Source organism: Solanum pennellii, chromosome 6, assembly GCF_001406875.1.
Source record: "Solanum pennellii chromosome 6, SPENNV200".
NCBI classification, from domain to species: Eukaryota; Viridiplantae; Streptophyta; class Magnoliopsida; order Solanales; family Solanaceae; genus Solanum; species Solanum pennellii.
The window spans coordinates 20,220,551-20,226,458 of NC_028642.1; the positions used below are offsets into that span (position 1 = coordinate 20,220,551).

The 5,908-nt window shown below is 31.7% G+C and overlaps 1 pseudogene; it reads left to right on the forward strand.

Annotated features, from left to right (window-relative positions):
* Positions 1-4,348: 4,348 nt before the first annotated feature.
* LOC114077611 overlaps positions 4,349-5,908 on the forward strand; it is a 6,018-nt pseudogene continuing 4,458 nt past the window's right edge.

The following is a 5,908-nucleotide window of genomic DNA, read 5'->3' on the forward strand; positions in this document are numbered from 1 at the left end:
AGCAAAGGTCAAAGTCAAAGAAGATAAGAGTCAAAGTCTAAAAGTTAAGACGCAAGTCAAAGTGAGTTTTTAACGTTTTCAAAGAGTCTTAAAAGAATCATTTAACTTTGTTTTAAGGCTCAAGCTATGAGTTGCGCAAAGAGTAAAAAGTTGAGGGTCTTCCTTCAAACGTAATACAAGGGAACTAAGTATTCCCTAAGGCGTTAAGTTTCAAGTTAACTAAAGAGCACGAGTTGAGTTCATTTTTCAAAAGCTATAAGGGAACTAAGTATCCTCTAAAAGTTTACAAATGATTCACATTTGAGTAAAACGGGAACTAAGAGGTCAAAGGAATTTTGAACTAAAGATGGAACATTGATTCCAAGAGGAGCTTTTTAAAGCTAAAGTGTTCAACAAATAATCTCAACCCAAAGAAATGAAAGTTTCATTAAAAGTATGAGCTAAGGTATGTTTTAGGAGTAGTATTGAGCACTGATGTGGGGATGAGAGTTCATATTAACTCAACTTTCCATGTAAACCATGAATCCATCATGGGAATTGACGAATCATACTTTTTAGATGATCACGTAAGTTAATCTAGAGTATCCACTAAGCTAAGTAACATCCAATGTCAAGGTATAGGATGGTCCTCAATGTGAGGTACGACGTTGTACCATCACTTAGGCTCATAGTGATGGTTGTCAGTCAGAAAATCTCCCACAGAAAACTATATTACTTTCATATATAAGTAAAGTTGAGTTTATTATTGTTACATCTTTACTGAACTAAGAGTTACACTGTTTTTATCAGTTTTATACATAGATTTATTGCATATGTTATTATTAATTTATATTGAATTGTTATCTTTTGAGTTAAGCAGAGCCAAGGTAAGTTCATCCTTACTCCATTTCAAGTTGTATAGTTGCGCTTAGTATTTTAACTCGCATACTCGTACATTCAATGTAATGATACCAATTGGTCTGCATCGTTTCATGATGCAGACGCAACTAATCAGGATCAACACGCAGCACTCTGTTGATCCAGGTTGAGCTCCAGAGTCAGTGGTGAGCCTCCTTGCATTTCAGAGGACATCCATTTCATTTGCTTTAGTAGTTTAGTTTTAGAATGTTGTGGGGTCTGTCCCAACATTCCTCTTTCAGTGAGTTTAGAGGCTTTATAGACCGTTAGTAGTTCAGTTTTGAGTCATTTTACTTGTGGTGATTCATGTGACACTTGTCGTGATTAATTTATGAAGTTTTTGTTTTAAAAATGTTTTACCTATGGAGTAAGTTGAGATTAGTCTTTCGCTGAGTTAAGTAAGTCAGGCCAAGGGTTCGCTTGGGAGCCAGTAATGGTCTCCGTGTGTTGATCCCGCCTAGGGTGTAGGCTCGTGGCGTGAAAGAATCCCAGTGACTCCTACTCATTTTTCACCATTTTTAAGGCTAAAAGTAATCTTTTCACTCCCCGGATCCATTTTTGATGTGTAGAACATAATGGAATGGGTAAATATGATGAGAGAAGGTTTTGTTGTAGATTCTATAGTGGAAACAACCCTTAATTAGATACATGGGATCATGGGTATGGTATAGGGTTCATAAGATTGTTATAGTTTGTGGTAACTAGCGATTGTTTATTTATTCCCATGTTATTATGATTGTTTGTACATCAAGAACAAGCGAAACACATTCGAAAAGGGAAAGATCAAGATTCGAGTTTTAAGCTTGTCTCGAGGTAGGTGATAGTTGTGATTCCATGATTGTGTGATGTATTTTTGTTGTTCCTTTATTATGATGCATTTATGCATGCGAATGTTGAAGTATTGGTTCACACTTGGTGTAAATGAGGTAGATGAATAATTATATGTCATGAATAACTTCTTGATCATATGATTATTAACAATATACTTGTGAATGTTGTTATGGTGTGTTGATGAACCACGTTCTGGCATAATTAACTAGGATTGATTGCCACATTCCGGCATAAATATAGGATCGGATTTTTACATTCTGGCACAACTATGGGATCAGGTACCACGTTTTGGTGCACTAACAGTTTGGGTTTGGGTTCCATGATAGGACCAACTACTTAGTGGGATAGCCGCATGATCCTACAAGTACAGGGTGGTTGTGTACTTATTCTGCACACGCTCTTATATTTTTTCGTATAAAGGGCATCTTTTGACGGCTATTGACAGACCTCGCATAGAAGATCTGTGATAGTTGTTTTCGAATTCAAAGGTGAGCCAACATCTTATGGGCTACTTTTCTTTTTCTTTGAGTCTATGTCCACATTACGAACTTAGCCTAGTTTTTTAGATGTTTTTATGTTAGTTGGGGTCGTGACTCTTCTTGTTTAGACTTTGTCTCACTGCTTAGATGTTTTGGTACATCGCCTTTCAGGTTTTAGGTTTATTCTTCCAATGTTTTTTTAGTTGATATACTTTTGTTAGAATTTATGGGAACTTTATATATTTCCTAAGTATTTTACTTGCTTTTGTAACTTAAATGTCTTAGGTTTTTGTTTAGTTGCTGAATTTGGGTTGTTATAGTGATTCTCCCAGCGAAGAGTTAATGTGGGTGCCAATCACGACGGTCTTGATCGTGACAATATATCGAGCACAAAGTTGCATATATGTATCGATCATCATTTCTGTGTGTCTAAGCTTGTAAACATAGAAAAAATCACCATAAAAATAACTCTGAGAAATTCTTAATAAATGCAGCTCAATCCGCTGGGTAACCAACGTTGGTGCATCTTAAAATTGAGGAGAATAAGCAAGAACGGTTGGAAATATTTTGGACAAATTAGCAGAGTGAAATGGAGAACGTGATTTGAAGAACAACATGCTACTTCCACCTAACCACATCAAGAATATCATGAAGACATACAAGGATGTTCGAATGATCATTATTGAATCATATGTTTTGCTTGCTAAGGAATGTGAGTTGTTTATTGAAGAATTCACCCTTTGTTTTTGCTTAATCCCGATTTTGTTTATGTTATTTCATTCATATATTAGTCTATCTTAGTGTTATGGTATATATATATATATATATATATATATATATATATATATATAAAATATTTAGCTTTCGTGTTTATATTTCAATATTTTATTGATTTATTTAAACTTAGTGTCATATCATGCCATGAGGTTAGCTTGGGATAACTTGTGGCTCTAAGCACCGTGTCGGGTCTAGGGGTAATTACGGGGAGTGGCATAATATCATATTCTTATAGAAGAATTGTGGGTTCATAAAAGTTTTAAACTTCACCAATTATTCTATAATCTTAAGTTTACTTGATCAAGATATAGTTCATAATCTATGGCACGCCAAATTCAACGCGTATACGTACTTGACCCTCAAAAATGTCTTCATTTTTTTAATTCATTTTTTTCTTTGCGATATGTGGATGATTATCACAAAAAAAGATTTGGATATGTCTAAAAATATTAATGTCTAGACTTATTCGTTAATATCTTGGTATAATTAGTATTTAATATGATAATTTTTTAACAATTTTATTGTTACAACATATGAAATTGTAAAAAACCTCCATTGATAGGCTTGTATGTAGTTTTTTCTTTTGTTTTCTCATCAGGTGTCCAATACTCACATATTTAGAGTCTAATTAGATTAGAATTCGCACTAGAAAGTCTCTCATTGAGGTCAAAATGCTTTTTAAGAAGACTTTATCATACCTTTATTTGTTGGCCACCTTTAATGGTATTAATATTCATTATTTTTTATTTATCTTATGTTTATTGAAAGCTTTTTCATCCATTCACATGAGATTATTGATTGTTATCGATTTAATTATTGATTTATCAGTTATTGATTGTTATTGGTATGATTATCGATTTATCAGTCATTGATCTTTTTTGTTTGATTATCGATTTATCAGTTATTAATTGTTATCGATTTATCAATTATTGATTGTTAATTATTAGTTCGGTTATTAATTTAACCAAAGATTATTCAGAGTCTAAAAGGCATCAAATTTGATGCATTGTACACATATCTGAAAGCCCATTTATAACAAACTTTTTATATCTTTTTATTCATGATTATTGTTCTTTTTGTGATATATGGAGAATTGATGAAAAGAATTATTATAATAACTCAAAAAATAATTACTTTTATTAATATCTTGGTGCATTGTTTAATACCTTATTGACTAGAATTCACGAGTATTTGATAAGTTGATTTTCTTACCTTACATATTAAATTGTAATAAGTTTTCATTAAAAGTCATAACATGAATGTAGATTTAGAAATGTCTAGGTTCATTCATTTTATTAGATTTAGAAAATCTGTAAGTAGATTTATTTTTTCTATATATAGAGAACGATCAGTTCTATATATGGATGTCTCATCTTGTTAACATAGAAAAAATCACCATGGAAAAAAAACTCTTAGAAATTGACAATGAATGATATTCAATCCGTTGGGTACCCAACGATAGAGATGTTCTGGAAATCCCAACACAGTAAAATGGAAAACGTAACGATTTCAAGAGAAGGTTTCTTCTTCCACCAACCCGCATCCAGAAGATCATGAAGTGGGACGAGGATGTCCGAATGGTCGCGGTTGAATAACTTGTTTTGCTGGCTAAGGCATGTGAGTTGTTCATTCAAAACCTCACCCTTCGTTCTTCGCTTAAGGCTTGTCACGCCTCATTTTTCATAAAAATGGGTTTTTTGCACGACCTGACAACTCTTTTGGGATTTTGAGTTAGGAGTCGCCACCTAGTAAATTAAGGCGTGTTAGGGCACCTATCTAACCTAACTAAGTCTATCTAAGGTCAACGAGATAGAGATCAGGGTAAGGGTTCAAATTACCTCGAGGGGTAGGTTTTAGGCATCCCTCGAGGTCCACAAATGTGGGTCCCGGCGTATCTCATGCAATCTATATGGGGGTTACAAGTAGCAAATAATATCACTTCATTTATTAGTTTATTTAAGCTTGCTAAGTGATAACAAATCAAAAATAATTAAGACTATTTTATTATTTTTATTAATTTAAACATGCAAGGCTAGGTGATAGCAATAAATAAACAATCAAGTTTATTTTTATTTATTTAAACATACTAGAGTATGTGTTAAATAAATAAAACAAATAGCTCATATTATTATTTTAATTAATATTTAAACATGTGAGTCTAAGTGATAAAAAATTAAACAATTGAGAAAAAAATTATTATTATTTTTTTATTAATTATTTAAGAATGCAAAACTAAGTGATAACAATAAATAAACATTAAAAATTTAAAGATAAGCGAGTGGATAGAAAAGAGGTAAATAAATAAGCAAACAATTTTATTATTATTTTTTTAATCTACCCCAAATAAATTACTAAACAATTAAAATTACTTCAATTATTTATTATTTGAGCATACAATCTATGTGATAAACAAATATTGCAAATATTAAGCAATTAATAAAGAGATAAACAAGATGACATAATATGCACAAAAGATATAGAAGATAGCTCGATTTAATTTATTATGCTACACCAAACAAGAAAAATATGTGCGGAAGTAAAGTTTTGAAAAATTGAGCAAGTTTTGAATAGAAATTTTTATTTTAAAAAAATATTTGTTTCTTTATAGGGATGATGCCACGATATTGTTTAATCGCACTCCTCTACCATAGAAACAATTTTATTTTGAGGTCGGTCTTAAAAAAATAAAAAAAAAGTTTATATTTTGAAGATGATTTGAAAATTTAGTTTGCATAACATAAATATTTACATATAAATACACATTCCTTTTTAAAATCATGGGTAGGTAGTACTTCCGGGGACACGTCGGCTTAATTTTAAAAAAACATTGGAATTAGACCTCGTAATTCGTTCGACTTTCTCACTAACGATAGGTTAGGAGACAGTACTTATAATTTATATATATATATATATATATATATATA